Source organism: Sphaeramia orbicularis, chromosome 4 (genome assembly GCF_902148855.1).
Source record: "Sphaeramia orbicularis chromosome 4, fSphaOr1.1, whole genome shotgun sequence".
Taxonomy (NCBI): Eukaryota; Metazoa; Chordata; class Actinopteri; order Kurtiformes; family Apogonidae; genus Sphaeramia; species Sphaeramia orbicularis.
Window position 1 is genome coordinate 24,380,582 of NC_043960.1, and position 23,674 is coordinate 24,404,255.

Below are 23,674 nucleotides of genomic sequence, written 5' to 3' on the forward strand. Positions count from 1 at the left end.
CATCTTCTTCAGTGAGCAGAACTGAGCATGAATCTTATCAGTACCGGCGTCCATGAGTTTACTGGGAGACAAGTTTCATCAGTAGAGAAATACATGAGGTTACCGTGACATTTTAGAGCAGCTCAGAGCAATACTGTAATTATTCTACAATTATTTTTCACGTCATTTCTATTTTTTCAGGGTTTTTTTTGGGCCACAATACAGATTAGCGCTGCCTGCCGTTATGGAGACATTACGTCTCACACAATGTACGCTGAAGTAGGCAGTTGATTGGATGTGTTCTTTGCACTCTTTTGACCATGTCGGGGAGACGGGTCTGACTGGCAGTCAAGTTGGTGCATCTTGGCCTTTACAGAATATTCAGCCTTAACCTAGACTTTCCCTGTTAAATTCAGTTCAGATGAATGCTTGACTCTAGTGCAGAATTTCATGCAAATCTTTAGTCAGAAGCAAATGTCTGCAATTGAGACAGAAATCACCTAAAACCTCCTGTAAAACCTTTAGTATAATAAGAGTCAATGTGGTGTTAACGGCTGAGCGGCTGTTTTACATGTATGTGTGACTCCTACTCCAAAGCTGAACCTCTACATCAAGGAAAAAAAAAAAACCCTCCCGTTGAGTGACTTTCCCTCAAGTGTCAGCATGTGCAGAAATACATGTTTCATAAAAGCCATCCTGGTGAATCTGACCACGTTAGAATGAATCACAAATGGATCCCACGAGCAATGAAATACCCACTGCAGTGACGAGCACTTCCCAACATCTCATCGAATTAACATGTCAAATTCAAGGACATCAAAACACACTTTCAACTGCGTTTTCTGGGCCACGGTCTTGGCTGGGTAGTAGAAATCCTTCAAAGCCTCGAGAAATGAGACAGGAATTTTCTAGAAAGAGCCAGTGTGAAGTCGATTAAGCTAATATCACAGGCACAAAGTCAATGGAGTCCTCTCATTCAGCTCACTGGCTGCTGATTTACCTCCACTGTACAAAACTGTGATGATTTACCCACTTACAACACTAGTGTAGTGTTTAAAGTCATACACAAAGCTCACCTAGTACTACCAGTTTGTTACACCACATATACTGTACGTGTATATGTGGTGTAACATGGAAATCACAGGATCAGGGGCTTAAAGATGATATTCAACTACCATACGGTTTTGTACAATGTGTAATAAACTCAGCCCTGATTTAATATGAAGCAAAGATACACTATACAAAGCTGCTATACAGTACTGTGCATATTTAGTCTGTTGTTTCAGGGTTTAAATAAGCATACATATTTTTATTCTTTTTCCCTCAGATAGAAGAAAATACATGAAATATGTGCACAGCCTTAACCTCCTAAGACCCAGCTATGGGTTTTCTGTCCACATTTGTGGACAAGAATTTCACAACTTTATGCAAAAAATTTAAAAAAAAAAAAAAAAAAAAAAAAAAAAGAAAAGAAAAGAAAAGAAAAGAAACTGTCCACCACAAAGGACATTCCATATAAATTTTAAAACTGCATCTGAAAAAACTGTTGCATCATGATGTTTCGAATATAGGCACTAATTTCATAAAAAAACATAAAAAGCTTGTTCTTTTGTACTTGTACTTTGCTGACATTTCCTGGGTCTTAAGAGGTTAAAATACAAACAAAAAACTGAACTAAATGGATTGTAATGTTTAAAGTCAGTATTTAGTGCGACCCCTGACCCCATGACAAGAAGCAGCATAAATAGTTAGAAACATTTGGCATGTGTTGAATGAAACCTATTATAAAACATCAGGAAATTAATGCAATGAATCTCATATTGTCTGAACAAAAGGGTTAAAGACATAAGTGCAAAGGAAGATCACACCAAATACTAGCCCTTTTAATGGGAAATATACTGTATGCTATATATATACAGGGTGGGGAAGCAAAATTTACAATGAACATTTAGTTGTTTTTTCTCAGCAGGCACTACGTCAATTGTTTTGAAACCAAACATATATTGATGTCATAATCATACCTAACACTATTATCCATACCTTTTCAGAAACTTTTGCCCATATGAGTAATCAGGAAAGCAAACGTCAAAGTGTGTGATTTGCTGAATGCACTCGTCACACCAAAGGAGATTTCAAAAATAGTTGGAGTGTCCATAAAGACTGTTTAGAATGGAAAGAAGAGAATGACTATGAGCAAAACTATTACGAGAAAGTCTGGAAGATACTATTAAAGAAGAATGGGAGAAGTTGTCACCCGAATATTGGAGGAACACTTGCGCAAGTTTCAGGAAGCGTGTGAAGGCAGTTATTGAGAAAGAAGGAGGACACATAGAATAAAAACATTTTCTATTATATCAATTTTCTTGTGGCAAATAAATTCTCATGACTTTCAATAAACTAATTGGTCATACACTGTCTTTCAATCCCTGCCTCAAAATATTGTACATTTTGCTTCCCCACCCTGTATAAATATATATATATATATATATATATATATATATATATATATATGTAATAAAGGCGTATATCATATGCATATATCATCAGAAGAGAACACACACCCCTGGCCCCCCCACTACCAGCATGTTAAACGTAATCTATCAAAAGTACACAACCTCCATCGGTTACAATGTTTAACATTATATCTACCAAGGGGTCAAATTTACCCACAGCTGTTTTTAAACTATGCATTATGTTTTAATTAAACACTGGAGTTTTGTTTTTTTGTTTTTTTTTTCTAAGATGGAGCTCTGTTTCATTCTCTACTGTCAATTATAGTAAAAAATAAAATCAGATTAAACAGGTAGAACCACCACTGGGTCAAATGTGCCATGATAGAAATGCATTGTTTTTCACACCAATTACACTTCCAGGCAGGTGTGCGATCTGAAAGACATGTCAGGTCCTTTTTTTTAATTATTATTATTTTTTATTTATTTAACCCTTTCATGCATAGCTGTCACTACAGTGAACAGTTATTCTACAGCTGTTCTCTTGTATATTCATGGGTTTTTGTTGTTTTAGTTCCATATCAGCTGACACAGTGAACACTTATGCACCATCCCATACACTTCAGTTCATACTATTACTGTAACTTTGCTGCTCTTGATAAACCTGATCTGTGGTCACATGTTTGAGTGTAAATCAATTGCTAGTTGTTATTAGACTAATGAACAGTTTTCTTAAACAAAAAGTTTTTTTTGTTTTTTTTTTGGATATTATCTCCATAAAGTGAGTAATAACTAGTATTAGAGGATGTTAAAATGTGAAAAAACATCTGATTAGCCGGATAAAAAATGGTTTTATTTCATAGTTTTCACACAGTATATCACTTTCTGCTATTGTGTTTTAAATACATGGTTCTGTGCTTCAAAAATCAAAGGCATGGTTTCCAGCTGAGTGGACATTTTTGTAACTCCATAAAAAAAATGTTCAATCACATTGTTTTTTTCATGCCTAAAGAGGAGTAAAAACACTGAGGAAAGGTTTGACTAAGGTTTTCATAATTCATGCATCAAAGCGTTAATGTAACTTAGTTTTATTAATTTTTTTTTTTTTTTCCCTGCCACTCAAACTTCTGTAGGGTAGTGAGTTTAGCCTATTGATGGATGTGTGTGTGTGTGTAGAGGTGCAGTTAGCAGGTACAGTACCAGGGTTTAACTGCTCTTTTCAAGCAAAGATGAGCCATGTAAATAAGGCAGGTATCACACAGACTCCAGGGATGCTACAGCTTTGTCTTTATCCTCCTGAGTCCAATACACACTGATGTATGCACACACCCACACAGACACAGAAAAGACAATTAACTGCACCCAGACCTGTCAGAGTGTGAAACTCAGGTAGTGGTTTTGTAGAAAAGCAATTAAACTCAAACAGGCGGTTTGTCTTCTATGTATGAGCGTGTGTGTGTGTGTGTGTGTGTGTGTGTGTCGGCCTATGAGCGAGTGTGAGACATGAAAGCAGAGAGCAAATCCTCACACTTTCTTTGTACCTTTTAGTTGTATAACAATTTTAAGCCCTGGATCGAACCTGGAGCCCTGGATCACAAAGACATGTTCCACTGCACCACATAAAAGAATAAGAGGGTCGGTGTTGGGAAATAAATGAACTTCTTATTTTATTCCAGCAGCTTGCAATTAACAGTTTTGATGAGAGTTACCCGATGTAAGATTTGGACCTCTCAAAGTTTGTTCAAATTGCTCGTCTAAATCAAGAATCTGATCGTAAGCAATTCCGTTGATTTAAGAGAGTCTGGACAGCAATAAATGGGATTTTTACCTCCGACAGAGAGGTTATGTTTTCATCAGAGTTTGTTTTTTTTGTCTGTCAAACAGTTTAAAAGCAAATACAAACAAATGATTTTTTACAAAACACAGAGAGGAAAGGGCTTGAAGGGGGGGATCCAGTTGTTTTCAGAGTGGGGCTTTGCCACATATGTGTTGATAATATCTAGTGTAAATATGGATATATGAATATATTATTACTATAGTACTATATAGGACAATATAGAATATTATGTATTTATATTGTATGTGAATGTGTTTTTTTGTTTGTTTTTATTAATATCTGGTAACTATATCTGGTAGGATAATTTGTAAATGGGTATTATCATAGTGTATATAGGAAAAAGGATGTGTTTTTATATTATTATTATTATTATTATTATTATTATATTCATATAAAATAATAATTGCTATATAGTGATCATAAGGAATAGAGATTGGGGTAGGAGTATATAAATTTTACTTCTCCCTACTCCTTTTCAAGCATGTATAATTTAATTTAATTTATCATTATTATTATTATTATTATTATTATTATTATTATTATTATTATTATTATTATTATTAATAATAATAATAATAATAAATTTATTTTTTGTCATTGTTATTTTTTTCTTTTGTTTGCTTATAAACCTTTTATGTATCAGTACATACTGTATATTTTGTTAGTTGATTTTTGTTTTGATTTCACCGTCTACATGTTTGAAATAAAGATTTCAATCAATCAATCAATCAATCAATCAATATTAGCAAGATAACTCAAAAAATTCTGGATGGATTTTGATGAAATTTTCCGGAAATGTTCAAAGTGACACGAGGAACAAATGATTACGTTTTGGTGGTGATCTGGGGCACTGATCTGCCTTGGTGGAGGTCTGCGCTCTTTAAGTGCTTTTCTAGTTGCAAATGTCTCCAAACCATATTTGAAGGTGATTTGACCTGCAATTCCAACCAGACTTCTATGGAGCGTGGACTTGCAACATCAGTGTTAGAACTGCTGAACAGAACACATGCTGCTACCGACAGAACACTGTGTAGATCTACAGTCCAAAGAACGCCAACAGTGGAGGTGCGTAACTTGACAGCTTGATTGTTTGGAGGGTGAGTTGCTGGTCCTCCAGTCCTCATGCTTCCACACTGGAAAGCTGCATTGACAGCATTTACACCGACTGTGTCTTGATTAGAGCAACTCATGCAGATAAGTGCTGCGCCTGCATTTTGAGTCGACTGTTCATCATGAATATTTGTTCCTGTTTTTATATCATCATCAGAAATTCTCAGAAACAATTTCAATCATAGTTTGGCTATGTTAAATGCAGAGTCATGAAAAAGTTTTTCTGATAGATGTAAATATCAGTAAAACACCACTGTAAATGATGTAGCCAAGTATCATGAATGACCTTCTATATGAGCCTTACTCATTATGGACACTAGGCATCCTCTGTTTTTTTGGATTTGTTTTGTTTTGAGGAGGATTACACCTCACCTCTGTACGATGACAAGATGCAGAAAATTAGTCTATCAGCTGTTTTATAATAAAGTTTTGCAATCTCTGAGATAAAGGGTGCAGTCAGACCTACTTTGTTTGGTCTGTTTACAATGGGCCAGAGTTTGTTTCACTGGAAAGTCAGGACTTTTTTTAGGTGTGAATACAAACATGCGAACTCTGATTTGAATCAAACAAGTAGACTGGTGTGAATATAATCGGCCTCAAGCCTAAACAAACCAAGGAACCATGCACCGCAGCTGCTGGAAGTAGCCAAGCCTCATGGGTAGTCAGAGCTAACAGCAGCAGCCATGAACCATGGACTGACATGGAGCAATGAGGAGACTGAATCTCATTGACATTTGGTCAGATGTCCATTTTACAAAACTGGCTCCGAATGAGCTGTTCTTGACGGTTAAGATTATTTTCAAAACTTTGTGTCTGTAAAAATAGAATACATATTCCGAAAACCATAACTGCATGTAAAACCTCCATGTTTGTTTTCATCAACACTCGTTGTCTCTGATTCACCCCACCCCCGACTTTTCTGTCCAATGCCAGCACGGTTTGTCAAATGTGTGCTTCTGCGTACACACTTTGGTCCACTAGTAAAAAGTGCAATGAAAACACCATCTGACCCAAACGAAAAAAAAATTAAGTCTACATTCGATCTGAGTCAAATAAGCGGACCAAAGGACTTTCCAGGTGTGAATACACTTAAAGCGTACATGATGTGTATCTATAAAATACACATTTTAATCAGTGAGTGACATGTCTGTTTTTTTGTGTGTTTTTTTTTATACTGTTTTTAACAGATTTTAATTTGTCTTTGTTTTTATGATGGTTGTATTTTGTTGTTCTTAGCCTGCTTTACACCCTGTGTTATTACTAGTTTTATTTACTTATTTAATCCCTTGTTTTATGTTTGGTGTACGGCACTTTGGCCTGCTGTAAAGTTCTTAAAGTGCTTTATAAATAAAGTTGGTATGGTATGGTATGGTATGGTATGGTATAAAATGGCTTTTCACCGAGCCATCTTGGTGTTCCATTCTGCCCTTGCTAACTCTTATGTTCGAAGCTTCAGTTCCTCAAGCAAAACTATGGGCTGTGATCCTCTTCATCATATCTCATGATAACATTAGTGATTGGTCATTAAAAATTTAACCCATAAAGACCCAGTGCTACTTTTGTGTCAGTTCCCAAATGAATTGTTTCACTCTATCTAACCTAACTTAACTGATTCATCCCCATTTATTGTAACATTATCATCAGTATGTTGCATTTTTTTTTTTTTCCTGTAAAAATCATGTATTCTCCTGTATTTAATTCACTGATCATATAGATGTTCATTAAAGCTCAGAGTAAATTCAAAGGTTGCTTTATCAGAAACACAGAAAACTGAAGAAAAAGTGACTTTTTCAGTCAAATATATCATTAACTGAACATAATCCAAGCGTGTCCATCCACTGTCATTGAACCAACTCCATGGGTTTTACTGGTGAATCAATGTTGTAGAAGATGATGGTGTTTCCATGGTAACTACAGAGCCTCTGAATGTCCAAATGGGTCATATCTGATGACTATGAAAAGACGAAAAACTGCAATTCTATTTTTTTAATTCTTGTATTGTATTTTATTTTTATTATTTTCTGCTACAGATTTTTCTCTCTATCTCTCTATCTCTCTATCTATCTATCTATCTATCTATCTATCTATCTATCTATCTATCTATCTATCTATCTATCTATCTACCTACCTACCTACCTACCTACCTACCTACCCACCCATCCATCCATCCATCCCATCTAATGCATTTTCATAATACCGGACCATTCATTTAATATTAACTAACATCTGTGGCACCCTATTGTAACATCTTCAACCTTCTGCAACTTTCTTTTCATTTCCTCAGCTCACCTCAGGTCACCTGTGTTTTGACAGGCGTATCATTTGGGACATTTACCATTTGACAGATAATGTAATCCATTCAGAATTCAGCTTCTCTTATCAGTCTCGTCTCAAAGTCAATGAATGCACAGGGATCATGATATTCCTTCAATAGCTATGAGGTGGCTCAGGCTGAAGGTGAATTTACTTTGCCACCAGAGACAGGAGTTCACTCTCAACTTCTTCAAGCTTTTAGGTTTAGGTAATAAACGTGCTTTGGTTTGAACATTCCTTAGTCATATCTTTCAGAATTGTTGGTGCTAAATGAAACCTTTTGAAACTCCAATCAACTGCTGTCAGTGTCTAAACCATAAACATGAATAAATAACATATAACAGAGACACTTAAAAGCACTAACAGTAGCCACTTTTCCATTGGCCCTCAAATTGCACAAATACAACTTGCACTTAAAAATGTACCTAATGGAAAAACGACAATTTCACCAAAAGTCTCATTTTTCGATTAAAAGTTTTTGTGCTGGCAAGAGGTGGTTTTTTTGGGCGTAGCACAAATGGTATATCACACAAACTGCAATGGAAAGACCTTTTTTCGCAACTAGAGTCAGGTGAATTAAAAAAACAGATGTTGATGGACGTTACAATAATCGAAGAAGAAGAAGAAACATGTCACGGTATGTGTAGACGCACCAGGAAACCTGATCATTTTTTAATTTAGTACAAGATAGAGGGGTAATATATAATAATAATGAATATATCTGTAAATCAACACAATATTTACGTTCGTCGCCATGTTTATGGAAGGACTTCTCGTGTCATCTCGCGATAATAAATAAACAAATCATTGTATTTGTGATTTAATAGAAAAAACGCCACTACGCACTTCTGTTTTTTGGACATTTAGTAAATATTGGTAAAGTTTTGCGCAGATGTCCAATGGAAAAACAACTAGTGAAATATTTGCATCTATACATTTTGATTCTTGTTTAAAATACGTATTTGTGGTTTGCAGAAACAACGGCAACTTTATTTCCTGGTGAATGGATTGACTGGGTGAAACTTAAATTCTGCTGCATTGAGAGCAAGAACACATTAAATCAATCTGTGCTGTGTAAACCTGACAAGAGACAAATGCACAAGGAGAAAGAACCACATTAATAATAAGAAAACACATGCTGCATGGACCTACAGTTTCAGAACAAAACCAATGAGAAACAAACAAAGCCAATGAGAGCGCAGCGTCACAGAATGTCAGCCAATAGGAGTGCAGCATCACAGAACGCCAGCCAATCAGAGCGGAGTGTCATAGAACGTCAGCCAATGAGAGTGGAGCATCACACAACGTCAGCCAATGAGAACGCAGCGTCACGGAACGCCAGCCAATGAGAGTGGAGCGTCACAGAACGTCAACCAATCAGAGTGTAGCGTCACAGAACGTCAGCCAACGAGAGCGCAGCGTCACAGGACGCCAGCCAATGAGAGCGCAGTGTCACAGAACACCATCCAATAAGAGCGTAGCATCACAGAACGCCAGCCAATCAGAGCAGAGCATCACAGAACGTCAGCCAATGAGAGCGCAAGGTCATGGAACGCCAGCCAATGAGAGCATAGCGTCACAGAACGCCAGCCAATCAGAGCAGAGCGTCACAGAACGCCAGCCAATGAGACCGCAGTGTCACAGAACGTCCGTCAATCAGAGCGGAGTGTCACAGAAAGTCAGCCAATGAGAGCGCACGGTCACGGAATGCCAGCCAATGAGAGCATAGCGTCACAGAACACCAGCCAATCAGAGTGGAGCGTCACAGAATGTCAGCCAATGAGAGTGGAGCATCACTCAACGCCAGCCAATGAGAGCGCAGCGTCACAGAACGCCAGCCAATGAGAGCATAGGGTCACACAACCTGAGAGCCTGATCCTTAGTTTTTCTCTTTCCTGTTGTGCTTTTACACAGTTATAGCAAACATTTTTTGTAATAAATAACTTATGTATACAAATGCAATGTAGAACAACATCACTGTCATCCAAATACATGCAGTACGTTATGGACGGAGGCAGAAAAGCCAGGTGTAGATTACTGCACAAAGTGAGAATTTTATTTTCCTTAGTCAGGATATGTACAGTCAGTCCAGCTTGGATTTACAAGGCTGACAATTAATACTGAACAAACGATAACTCAAACTATGAATTATGAAAGAGCTGCAGCATCTGAAACTGACCACAATGAACATTTGAAAAATAAACAGTACCGCAGTGCTTCAGTTTCAGCTTCACAGTTTGTCATGTCTTTTATGGATTGGGATTGTCTGTCAACTCACCATATATTTTTTATTAGTATGTTTTTATTTATTTATTTATTTTTATCAATTACTAGAAATTTCAGGTGACCCCATTTGAATTCCATGTGACCTCACGTGGAGTCCCGACCCCAAGGTTGAAAAACACTGGTATACAGGAATAGAGCTAACAGGTAAAAAGGCACAAACTCTTATTCTGGGATCCTTTTTTTTTTAAGGGCAGGCTCAAAAAACCACCCATCATGTCAGCGCTGTATTCCATCTGAACATCATTACGAAGGGGCGAGAATTCCCTTCTTCGCTGCAATCGAGAAAAGCGATCCAACTTTAGAGCATGTCACCCCCACGAATATCTGTGTCAAACATGTTAGTGGAAGCATCTATCAAACTCCGCTGTGAACTCGTTCAGTACCCTTGACAGCCACCGTGATTTCAGTTTTATTCTCCACACAGTGAGTCAGCAGCCTCTGAATACCAGCACTCTGTCTTTAAACAGATTTGTGTGTTTCATAAGACTGTGACTCACTTCGGATGATGTCATGGTGACTGCTTTTCCTCGGGTATTTGGCCTCTGGTGCTGGACTGTACTGGTCGCTAAGAGTTCAGGTCTTGAATATTTCTGTTTTTAGCATCAATACCCATCCGTTGCTTTAGTGGATGTTTTAAAATGTCTTGCTACGTCGCCCCTTCTTTGTGACGGCGATGCTGGCTGGACTTATTCAACGGACCCTTGAGTTATTACATAAGAGGATATTCTGCACAGACAAATAGTGAGAAGGAAAAGAGGTTGGATTATATCAAGCAACAGAATAAAATGACAGACATCTGCACTTACAGACTGAGGAGTGAGGAGTTGAATACTAGATAGGAATGGGGTTTGGTAGAATATCATCATGGCGCAGGGACGTTGACTTTTGACTGTTTGGATGTAGATTCTTCAGAATCTATTTACAGCCCTAGATATCTTTTGTGACCTTTTACCAGCAAAATCTAATCATTTCATCCTTAAGCCAAAGTGAATTTTTCTGCCCAGTTTAAAAAGTTTGTCGATGCATTCCATTCCCCACTTTCACACAGAGATCCCTGGAAAAAGATGAGATGGTGATCCCACTTTTTTTCCACCACTGACCGATTTCCACGGCCAAGAAAAAGGAGTAACAGAGGTCAGACAGGCTGGAGTTTTACACAGTGGACCTGCATTCTGGAATCAAAGGAGCGGTGACGCAGTGCAGTGTATAGTAGGGCTGTGTATCGGCAATAATAATAATAATAATAATAATAATAATAATAATAATAATAATATGTATTTATTTATGAATGAATGAATGAATGAATGAATGAATGTTTATTTCAATTAAATACAAAATACAAAACATATACATATTAAAAAACAACAACAAAACAAAACATACATATTAAAAAACAAACAAACATAAAATTAACACATTTTGTAACTGAAAAAGGAAGAAGCTGAAGCCGGAGGCTTATTTCTGCTTCTCCTATTCACATCCTTAATTCACGTCTACACCCGTAGTTGCAGCAGGTAAATACTTAAACACAAATTATACTACATTCAGTGTTATAAATCATTTTGTAATCATATTACTTTCATAGCCCTTCAGAATTTGACAAATTAAAGTCTTTTTGAAACTCAACAGTGAGCTACACAATTTCACTTCATCCTTCAGTTCGTTCCATAGCTTGACACCAATAACTGAAACACTGTGATATTTAACGTTTGTTCTAACTTTACATTTTTCAAACACAAACATCCCTCTTAAATTATAATGTCCTTCTCTTAACTTAAAAATTTTCTGAATACAAAAAGGAAGGTTTTTACTTTTAATGCGAAACATAAATTCCATTGTTTTTAAATATACAATATCAAAAATTTTTAGTAAACCAGATTCTACAAAAAGTGGATTACTTGATTGGAGATAACCAGCTGTGTTTATGACTCTAATAGCTTTTTTTTGGAGTTTAATTATCGGGTCTGAATTAGTTTTATACACATTGCCTCATATTTCCACACAGTATGACATATATGGCATTACAAGTGAACAGTACAACATATGCAAACATTTTTTGCTTAACAAGTCGCGAGTTTTATAAAGAATCGCAGCAGCCTTGGACATTTTGCGTTTGATATATTCTATTTGTGGTTTCCAACAGAGTTTATGGTCAATAATCACTCCCAAAAATTTTGTTTCATACAACCATTCAATTTCAATTTCATTAATTTTCAGTTTTATATCATAATTTCCGCTAGCACCACCAAAAAACATAAATTTTGTTTTATCTTCATTAAGTGATAACTTATTTACATCAAACCATTTTTTTAACTTGATCAATTCCTTTTCCACAGTTTCTAATATTTGTTTCATATTTGCTCCCGAATAAAGCAAATTAGTATAATCTGCAAATTTTAACTCACTAGATGCCATAAAAATATCATTTAAATAAAGTATAAATAACTTGGGTCCCAGAACTGAACCTTGTGGGACCCCACATGTTACTTTTCTAAGTTGTGAATTTGTATTTCCAATTGATACATACTGAGACCTATTTTGTAAATAATTTTTTAACCAGTTTTGTGCCACACCTCTTATACCATACATTTCACATTTCCGGAGTAATATTGAGTGATCAATTGTGTCAAATGCCTTCCTTAAATCAATAAAAACACCAACAGTATGTTGTTTCTGATCCACCGCTGCTGCTATATTTTCTGCAAATTCCATTACTGCTAGAGATGTTGATCGGTTTTTCCTAAATCCGTACTGGTGATCATTTAATATCCTATATTTATCTACATAGTCATCTAACCTCTTTACAAACAGTTTCTCAAGAATTTTAGAAAATTGTGGTAACAGTGACACCGGTCTATAATTTGACACCATGTGCTTATCACCATTTTTATAAATTGGAATCACTTCAGCTATGTTCATGTTTTCTGGAAAAGTGCCTGTTTGAAATGATTTGTTACATAGATGGTTGTGCATTTCATCAGTAACATTCAATAATCATCTAGTAAACAAACATGTACACACCCATGCTCAAAAAGGAGCAAGATGAAGAAAATCTTATAATTCCTGCCCCCTTCTAAATAATAATAACCTTAATGGTTAGCCATACACAACTACCTATAAAATCATACTGTATAAAGTCAGACAAACCAGCTAAATACATGCAAAGATAGTACCAAATGAATATAAAACCAAGTGCAAAACTACATATCCAGAAAGTACAAAACATAGGTAAATATAAACCTGATGAAATGATGCAAAATCATTTTACCAGTCCAAAGCAAGTAAATAAATATGTCACAAAATACAAAACAAATACGAAGCCAAATGTAAAACTTATAACTGTTCATATAATCTCATTGTTCTTTCTTTATACACTTTTTTCAGTTGGAATATGTCCTTCAACAATAAATAATAATAATAATAATAATAATAATAATAATAATAATAATAATAATAATAATAATAATACATTTTATTTATAGGCGCCTTTCAGGACACTCAAGGTCACCGTACAAAGTTGTTAAAAGTAAATAAAATAAATAAAACACAATTAAAATTACACGTATACATATATAAAACACATAGGTTCATAAAATGGCAGTAGATAAAAGTGAAATTACGGAATTGAGTAGGCCTGTCTGAATAAATAAGTCTTAAGCTGGGATTTGAAGGTGGTATTAGAATCACAGTTTTTTATGTGTTCCGGGAGGGCATTCCAGAGGTGGGGGGCTGAGCGGCTGAAAGCTCTGGACCCCATGGTAGTCAAGAGATGAAGATGACCTGAGAACGCAGGTGGGAATGTTTATGTGGAGGAGGTTACTGAGGTACTGAGGGGCGAGGTGGTTTATGGCCTTGAAAGCGAGAAGTAGAATTTTATACATGATGTGAAACGAAGAACGAAGAATCTGGCGATACAATACAAATCACAATACTAGGATCACGATACGATATATCACGATATATCATGATACCGTTAAAAAAGCAATTTTTTGTTTGTTTCTTTTTTAAAAATGATTATTTCCTAGAAGAATTGAATTACAGCAGAAATACACACAAATACTAAACACAGAGGTGTTCCAGAGCCGTGACAGAGGTGGGACCAAATGATCCCACCATTTTTCCTCCAGAAATGATCACGGTTAAGTTGAAACAGAGGATGACCGCGCTTATACGTCCATTAGCTGGTCAGTAATGCAGTCACTTTTAACACAGTCTCAGCTGTTTCAAGTTCAAGCCCTCTGCTTGTTTCAGTTGGTAGAACATTCACAGCTCAAGAGAGATTTTATTGTGCTGGTGTTTCCTTCCTGTTTTGCTTTTAAGTTTGGACAAATGGCAGATTGGCTAAACTGTTCACACACACACCTGCAGTGACTGCAGTCAGATAATACCACTTCAGAAAAGTGACCTACAGTAATTGTCAAAAATATAGAATTACTCTGTTGAATGTATTTAGTTAAAAGAATAAAAGTGAGAGTTAAGCTGTACATAACAGAGAACTAAAGTACTGTATATTCATATTTACATAAGACTGGGTTTTATTTATTTGTGTTAACCTTTCCCTGACTGTTAATGAAAAAGACTATTTATTTATTTTTGGAATTATGGTATTGCTATCAAATTAACAGACTTTCTATTGGGTGTAGGGTCTGGAAAAACACCATATGCACCATAGTGCAGTTATATGTTAGTTATACGCACCATAGTGCATATAACAACTGAAAGGGTTCTATCTGCACTCTTCTCTTTTACTATGTTTTAATTGATTATTATTTATGTTTTATTGATTATGTTTTAATTGTAATTGTGTGTTTTTAACCTGTCTCTTTTCCATTTTTGTAAAGCACTGTGAATTGCCCAGTGTATGAATTGTGCTATACAAATAAATCTGCCTTGCCTTGCCAAATAGACAAAAGTATTGGGACACATTAAATCCAGGTGTGTCATTGTGCTAACAGGTGACTGGAACAATAATGGAAAAGCCATCACACAAAACACTTCTGAGTTTTTTTTTTTTTTTTTTTTTTTTTTAACTCATAATGATGTACATGACAATGATTAGACAGTACTTGTTCTGAGATTTCTACATCTAGATTTGTGATTTGACATTTATTTTGATAATTATTGCCAATAACTATCAGTATATATATATATATATATATATATATATATATATATATATATATATATATATATATTTTTTTTTTTTTTTTTTTTTTTATCATATTTCAAATGAATGCAAATCTGAATTCTTACAAGCTGTAAGTGGTGTCCCAATACTTTAGTCCATAATGTATGTGAGTATCAAAGTTCGTACCTCTAGTGGTTTCACCATCTGGAAACTCACGAAACTTCGATATTTTATATTAGCCCCTGTCTGAGAATCTCAAACATCCTTACTAACACAGTACACTTGTGGCCAAAAGTTTTGAGAATGGCAAAAATGTTGTTTTTAAAAAATTTGCTGTTAAAAAAAAAAAAATCCACATGATGCTGAGGTACATCGAATGCTTCAATAACAATCATGTATGATATTATTACCATACATAATATTTTACACTTTAGGGTTTCATATTGCTTCCATTAGTATCTGAATTGCATGAGCATTCTTTGAGCTTCGGTTTTTTTATGTGTCAACTGTTAAGAAATACCTTCAAAGCAACTGACTTCATACAAATGTATACAGGGGCTCTTTGTTGCAGAATTCCCGTATGCGTTTCGGTTGTTTACTGAGTTCTTTGTCTTTTTTTGTGTTCATCCTCACTATTCATGATATTGTTTAATAAAGCACCAGGAGACTGGGTGAAGACTTGAATTCTGCTCAACTTGCTGCTGCATTGAGAGCAAGAACACATTAAATCAAACTGTGCTGTGTAAACCTGACAAGAGACAAATGCACAAAGAGAAAGAACCACATTAATAATAAGAAAACGTGCTGCATGGACCTACAGCTTCAGAACAAAACACCACTGTGCACAGTCCAGATACTTAATAATTTGATGTACTGTATATCCCATAAAACTTGTTATTTAAAATCTTCTGTTTTAGTCAATGCTGCACTGAAACTTCAAGCAAACTACATGTTTTGTCTTGCAGCTTTTCATTTTACAAAATCTAACTTTGATTTTTGTCATCTCGCATATTTTTAGCAAAGTTGTTTTTTTTTTTTTTTTTTTTTTTTTAATTGTTATTATTATACTGCAGTCAGCCAGTTAATTGTATTGATCTAAACAAATGCAAATATAGCTACAGCAGAAAAAAAAACAAAAAAAAAACATTAATTGAGGGGTTTTACTTGACTGTTGATGAAGGTTATTTTTTATTTTCTCAAACTCTAACATTTATTGTAGATGATTATAAACCGACATTAGCTGTCTTTGCAACATCGAAATGGAAATTAATTTGAACAAGCGGTGCCAGGCATAACAAACCCCGCCCCTCACATGTATTGTAGCTCATTTTGGCATCGATCCAGGTGATGTCATCATGTCTATGCATGTGCTGATGTCAGCATATGAACTGCCTCTATATAAGTGCCAAGTTTGAAGTAAATCGAAACTAAACTGATGTTTTCATAGACATGAATTTTCATCCATTATAAATAAATGGGACAAGAAAAAATATGGAAAAAATTCATTTAAAAAATTTAACTTTTACCTACTTTTGCCAAAATGTAATGGCATCTATTCTGGGTCACTGGCAATCTATAAACACAATTTGGTATGAATTCAACCAATACTTTGCTGCTACAGACGTTTGAAATTTCACTGATTATAAGTAAATGAGGAAAAAAAAAGAATAAAAAAATTAATAAAAAAATTAAACTTTGGCCTATTTTTCCCAAAATATAACCACATCTATTCTGGGCCACTGGCAAACTATAAACCCAATTTGGTATGAATTCAGCCAATAGTTTAGCTGCTACAGACATTCAAAATATTGCCCATTATAAGTAAATGGGGAAAAAAAAAAAAAAAAATTAATAAAAAATGTAAACTTTGGCCTATTTTTCCTAAAATATAACTATATCTATTCTGGGTCACTGGCAAGCTATAAACCCAATTTGGTATGAATTCAACTAATAGTTTTGCTGCTACAGACATTTGAAATTTCTCCCATTATAACTATAATATAATAAATAAAATAATAAAAAAAAGATTTAAAAGGCACAGGCACAACAAACCCCGCCCCTCACACGTATTGTAGCTTATTTTGGCATCGATCCAGATAATGTCATCATGTCAGTGTGTGTGCTGATGTCAGCATAGACATAGCCAGTATAGACTAATTTCAGCCATTATAAGTAAATGGGAAGAAAAAAAAAAGATTTAAAAAATTAATAAAAACATTTGAACTTTGACCTACTTTACCTAAAATGTAACCACATCTATTCTGGGTCAACGGCAATTTATAAACCCAATTTGGTATGAATTCAACCATTACTTTTGCTGCTACAGACAATTGAATTTTCATCAATTATAAGTAAATGGGGGGAAAAAAAAGATTTAAAAAATTCATTAAAAATTTAAACTTTAACCTACTGTTCCCAAAATGTAACCACATCTACTCTGGGTCACTGGCAAACTATAAACCTAATCTGGTATGAACTCAACCAAGAGTTTTGCTGCTAGAGTGTTAACAAACAAAGAAACCAAACCAAAAACAATACCCTTCGGGGGGCGGGGTAATAATTACTTTCGACGCATCACTGTAAATATAAATGCACTGTATAGAATAGCTGAAATTACATCAATAAAAGGGGCCAATGATGAACAAATGAATGTAACTGAGGTGAAAATTGGGATTAAAATCCTCTAAACCCACATATGGCCTTTTATCACTTGCTGAAGTTTTCATTCAACACATTTTTATTTTGAACCATGCATTTTACTTATGGAGCTATAATTCCCAGCATCGCCGTGTAAATCTCATCATAAGACTCTTGCTTTGACATTTTTACAGTGTTTTGGTGATGTTTTCATATTTTTGCTCTTTTATGATGTTGTCATCTGGTTTTATTTTCATTCTTGTATGCTGAACCTTTACGATGCCCTCTATCATTTTACATCCCATTTTGCATACAGAAATACTCTGTAATGTTGTTTTACAAAATTCTACACAAAGAAACATTGTCGTACCCTGATTGTTGTCAGCCAGTTGATTGTGACGGCGTTCTGTCTTTAATGGAACTGTAAAGTCGATTGGAAGAAAAAAAAAAAAAAAAAAATGCTGGCATGTGTCACTATGAGGCATTTTCACCCATATACAGTATTGTATTTACCAGAATAATATCATTTTTACAAGCTTTAATAATGAAATACCCATGGATGTGAAGGCGTTTGTGCTGCAGATCTGTCTGTAGGCAGTTATACAGGATTTATTAAATCTTAAGCTAAGTATTAAATATCAATTTAAAGTTCTCAGACAGCTCCAACAGGGTAATCTGCTTATCTTCTACATATCGATATACACACATGATCACATCATTATGATGTTTTTATTTGAATGTTATCTTCTATCTTTTAAGGTTTAAATGTCCCACAACAAGGTTCAGATGTTTGAAGAATATTAACCCCTGAGATATTATTCCAGGTAAACTTATTGCTATGAATTTGTGTGTGTTTCATTGTCGTAGAAGCTGCTGTGAGTATGTGTTTGTGTTCCTTTTGTTCAGTGGTTTTGTTTTACTGTGTATTTTAGGGTCAAAACAGGAGGAATAACAGAAAAAAGACAAAGAGAGGAATTGAAGTTTGACAGGTTTTTACTAAATAAGGCACTTAGAATGGATGTCAGTAAGAGATTTAGGATGTTGAACATGAACGGTGAACTGGAACACGCTGAACAACAAGAATTTGAATTTTGGTCCAGTAGTTTTGGTTTTGGGACTCTTTTTTTTCTGTATCAGTCCAGCTGTTGTTTTACACCTGGTTGAACTCCAAAAAGAGGTTACACTGTCAAAAAGAATTATAAAATAAGCAACAAAATGACCAAAAACAGCCAAAGTGATCAATAAAATCAACAAAAATGAAAAATACACCAACAAAATACTAAGTAGCATTAACAAAATAAGCCAAAAACTGAACAAAATTGAAGAAAAAATAATAACATAAAAAAACTAAAAGTAGAAAAAAGCAATTAAATAACAAAAACGAATAAAATATTTACACAATAATAAACGACATGTAAAAATATGCCAAAAATGATTTAAAATTAAGTGAGAAAAAAAAGCTACAAAAATTTGAATTTTTGTCCAGTAATTTTTATTTCGAGGCTCTTTTTTTTTTATCACTCCAGCTGCTTTTTGACACCTGGTTGAACTCCGAAAAGCATTTATACGGTCAAAACTCGGTAAAAACACACACACAAAAAAGGAAACTCACCACAACACTGCAAACAACAGTAAAAGTAAAAAAAACACAAGGAAAACAGTGTCAAAATTAAAAAAAAAAAAAAAAAAAAAAAAAAAAAGCCCAAACCATCAATTTTTATAGCGAATTGGATTCACTCACTGCTCTGTGTTTTATGCCCCATTCCATGGGCAGCAGGGGGGTGTACTGAGCATGCTCAGATGTCTATGGAAAGAACCAGGTCTATTCTATCAACACATTTTGAAATTTCACCCATTGTTGAATTTTTTGAATATTTAAAATAAATCATACAGTCAGAGCGCTCACCAAGGACACGTCAGGGGTTAAAGGGTTAATGAACAAACAGTCTAGTCTAGGGGTCACCAACACGGTGCCCGCGGGCACCAGGTCGCCCGCAGGGACCACACGAGTCGCTCGCAGGCCTGTTCTAAAAATAGAACTAGTTCAGGGTTCTCCAACAAGTTGCTCGCGATCTACCGGTGGTTCGCCAAGGGTCACTAATATAAGAACACAAAGTTGATTCGTCATTTGGTAGAACAGGTCTAAATTTCCACCCAATCAAAATTACAAGTGTCCCCCTCCCGAGATGAAACGGTCAACTAGCTGTCAGTCAAACTTTAGCGCTGGTTTGCTGCCTGTCACTGAAGAGGGGTGGAGCCCAGGATGAGCCAGATGCCAGGCATGTAGTGGGTTTAGCCCCGCAACGATGTCAGCCAAAAATATCCAGGGAGTTATTTTCACCAACGATGAGGCACGGACTTCTGTTTGACAAATGTGAAATACGTGTGTGTGTGTGTGTGTGTGTGTGTGTGTGTGTCTGATCTGTGGCGCGTTCTGGAAGTCAGTAAAAGATGCAACGTGGAGCGGAATTTCACCAAAGTTCGCAGCAACTTATCTGGAGATTCTCCAGTGGGAATCAGCCTCTGTGAAGAGAAGGTAAAAGAGCTGAAAACTAAAGTCCAAAAACAACAGTCCATGTTCACTAAACTGACCAAGGCCAGCACTTCAGCAGAGGCATCAGTGAAGTGGTTCACATCCTGGACCAGCACAAACATATGTACACTATCTGCGCATGCGCTCAGACAGCTGGAGTCAGACCTGAACAGGTGCCTCTGCGTTTGACTCCAGTGTGATGACTCTGTAGAAGTGACGGGGATGGTGGATTTATGTGGGCAAAGTTCTGCTTTTAATTCATATGTTTTGACAGCATATGTGAATTTAGAAAAGGTCAAATCCTTCAGAAAAACAGCAGCACATGCTAGTGAAGTTTTATTGTGCGAGTGACAACGTTCCTTTTCACAATTTCAAAGTATTAAAAATGCAGATACAGGTGTGTATTATTTGTTTTTAGTAATTCTATAAAAATATGCAGGATTGTTCCATTTAATAATTTTTGACATAGTATTAAAATATTTAGGAATACAGCATGCAAATGCTTGTATTTGTTTTTTTCTACTTTTGATTTTCTTAGGTAAAGTAAAATAATAGTTTCATATTAACACTTTTTAAGTATTGTAAATGTTAAAACAAAGATATATACAGGGTGGGGAAGCAAAATTTACAATGAACATTTAGTTGTTTTTTCTCAGCAGGCACTACGTCAATTGTTTTGAAATCAAACATATATTGATGTCATAATCATACCTAACACTATTATCCATACCTTTTCAGAAACTTTTGCCCATATGAGTAATCAGGAAAGCAAACGTCAAAGAGTGTGTGATTTGCTGAATGCACTCGTCACACCAAAGGAGATTTCAAAAATAGTTGGAGTGTCCATAAAGACTGTTTATAATGGAAAGAAGAGAATGACTATGAGCAAAACTATTACGAGAAAGTCTGGAAGATACTATTAAAGAAGAATGGGAGAAGTTGTCACCCGAATATTTGAGGAACACTTGCGCAAGTTTCAGGAAGCGTGTGAAGGCAGTTATTGAGAAAGAAGGACACATAGAATAAAAACATTTTCTATTATGTCAATTTTCTTGTGGCAAATAAATTCTCATGACTTTCAATAAACTAATTGGTCATACACTGTCTTTCAATCCCTGCCTCAAGTATTGTAAATTTTGCTTCCCCACCCTGTAAATAAATAAAATAAATGAAGAGCACAATGTTACAAGCGTATGATACAAAATATGTGTATGTATGAAAAATAGCTATGTAAATAAATGTTGCTAAATTAGAGTAGCCCTCTGGCAACTTCATTAGGTAAAAGTAGCCCACAGAAGAGAAAAGGTTGGTGACCCCTGGTCTAGTCATAAGTGTTTCGTACTTAATGTAGATGAAAACTACATTTCCCATCAGCCCAGAGGTTGAACTATATATGTGAGAGAATATTCATACTATACATAAGACAGAATATCCCAAGTTCAGAAACACCCAGAGCATTTGGACCAACTTCAACAATCCTCCAAATAATTATTTTACCCGTACTACTTTCTCCTTTATTGTAAGAAGTTTGGTTATAGAAAACTTCAGCAATTAAATGAAAAGGCATAATATATATATCACCCATGACAGCTGTCACACAGTGTTACAATGAAAATCGTTTAGAAAAACTTCTAGAAAAAATGATTGTGACAGCTATAAAACCCACCAGAAGAGGTAAAAGAAGGGAATACGTGAGTTTTGGCGGATTTTTTTTGCTTTTTTTTCAGTAAAAAAAATGGTTTTATCTCATCTTTAGGACTGGTAGAAAAGTGTCTTGTAGAAAAGTGCTGAGAATGTTTTGTTCAAATCAACTCCGACTGATATTTGTGCCGTACAGAACTCTTCCTGATGCAACTTTTGGTTAAGCTTCATCTCTATCAGAAAAGTAAAATATTGTTTCCACCAGTACTGAAAATGACACTTACATTTCCACATGTCAGGGTGTGTTTATAGCCTGGCCTATCTCTACACTTTGTTAGTGGTGTGTGTGTGTGTGTGTGTGTGTGTGTTTTCTCCCTAAACTTGACATTTTCAGTCTGTAGCTGCAACTCAGAGGTTGTTGTTCTGTCATGCAGCAATGCTCACATGCAGACACAAGAAAGGAGGAGAATACTGAAGTAGTCCAGCAGAGTGTATACTGTCAGCCAGGGTTTCCAATCCGTATAAGTGAGTATTTTAACATTCACACTAATATTCTTAAAGGTGGGGTAGGAGAGGTTTTCCTGGAGCATTTTTCTTTTTGTGTTGTTTATTTGTGAAGCATCTTTGAGTGTCCAAAAAAGTGCTATATAAGTGTAATGCTTTATTTATTTATTTATTTAGTTAGTTAGTTACAATACTGCTTAACCCTGTAAAGCCTGAACCATTAAATCATTGTTTTTCAACCTTGGGGTCAGGACCCCACGTGGGGTCGCCTGAAATTCAAATGGGGTCACCTGAAATTTCTAGTAATTGATAAAAATAAAAAACTTACTAATGAAAATATATGGTCACAAAACATCAAAGGCATGACAAACTGTGAGTCTGAAACTGAAGCACTGTGGTACTGTTTATCTTTCATATGTTCATTGTGGTCGGTTTCAGATGCTGCAGCTCTTTCATAATTCATAGTTTGAGTTCTTGTTTGTTCAGTATTAATTATCAGTCTTGTAAATCCAAGCTGGACTGACTGTACATATCCTGACCAAGGAAATTCAAATTCTGACTTTGTGCAGTAATCTCCACCTGGCTTTTCTGCCTCCGTCCATAATAATATACATTATATAGACTAAATGTCATCTAAAATTAAAGTTTATTTGCAACATAGTATAGCAAACTATTACATGATCAAAAACAAGTAAATTTTAGCAAAAAAAGTCTCCGTTTTGAATGTCTGGGGTCGACAGAAATTTGTGATGTTAAAATGGGGTCACGAGCCAAAAAAAGTTGGAAACCACGGCATTAAATCATTGACAGAAAATTCCAGTGCTTAGAAACTGGAGCCTTTATTGGTCCTTCTGAACATTCCAGTTATTTATTTATTTTTTTTAAAATATCAATTTCCATGTATGAGTTTCAATTTTGTATCATAACTGATACATCAGGTCTCAATGCTCAAATATTATTATTTTTGAACAAACAAAAACATAATAAAACACAAACATGTGTAAAAAATTAGCAATTCCTTTTCAAAATTTTCAAAGTTCTGCCTCCTTCCTCATTAATAGTTTTGGCATTTTGGCTTTTGCCCATGTGTGATGTTTAAATGTATTAATTTTATTCTATTTTATTTGGTATTGGTTATTGTTTTTATTATTTTTTTGTTGTTGTTGTTTTTAAATTGTACAGCTTTTCATGTGTTTTAATCTATTCTTGTATTTTATTCTTTTATTTTGGTTTTATTTATTCTTCTGTACAGCACT

At 35.2% G+C, this 23,674-nt stretch overlaps 1 protein-coding gene across 1 annotated transcript in view; it reads right to left on the reverse strand.

Annotated features, from left to right (window-relative positions):
• naaladl2 (N-acetylated alpha-linked acidic dipeptidase like 2) overlaps nucleotides 1-23,674 on the reverse strand; it is an 801,028-nt gene that overhangs the window by 738,734 nt on the left and 38,620 nt on the right. The window lies entirely within an intron of this gene.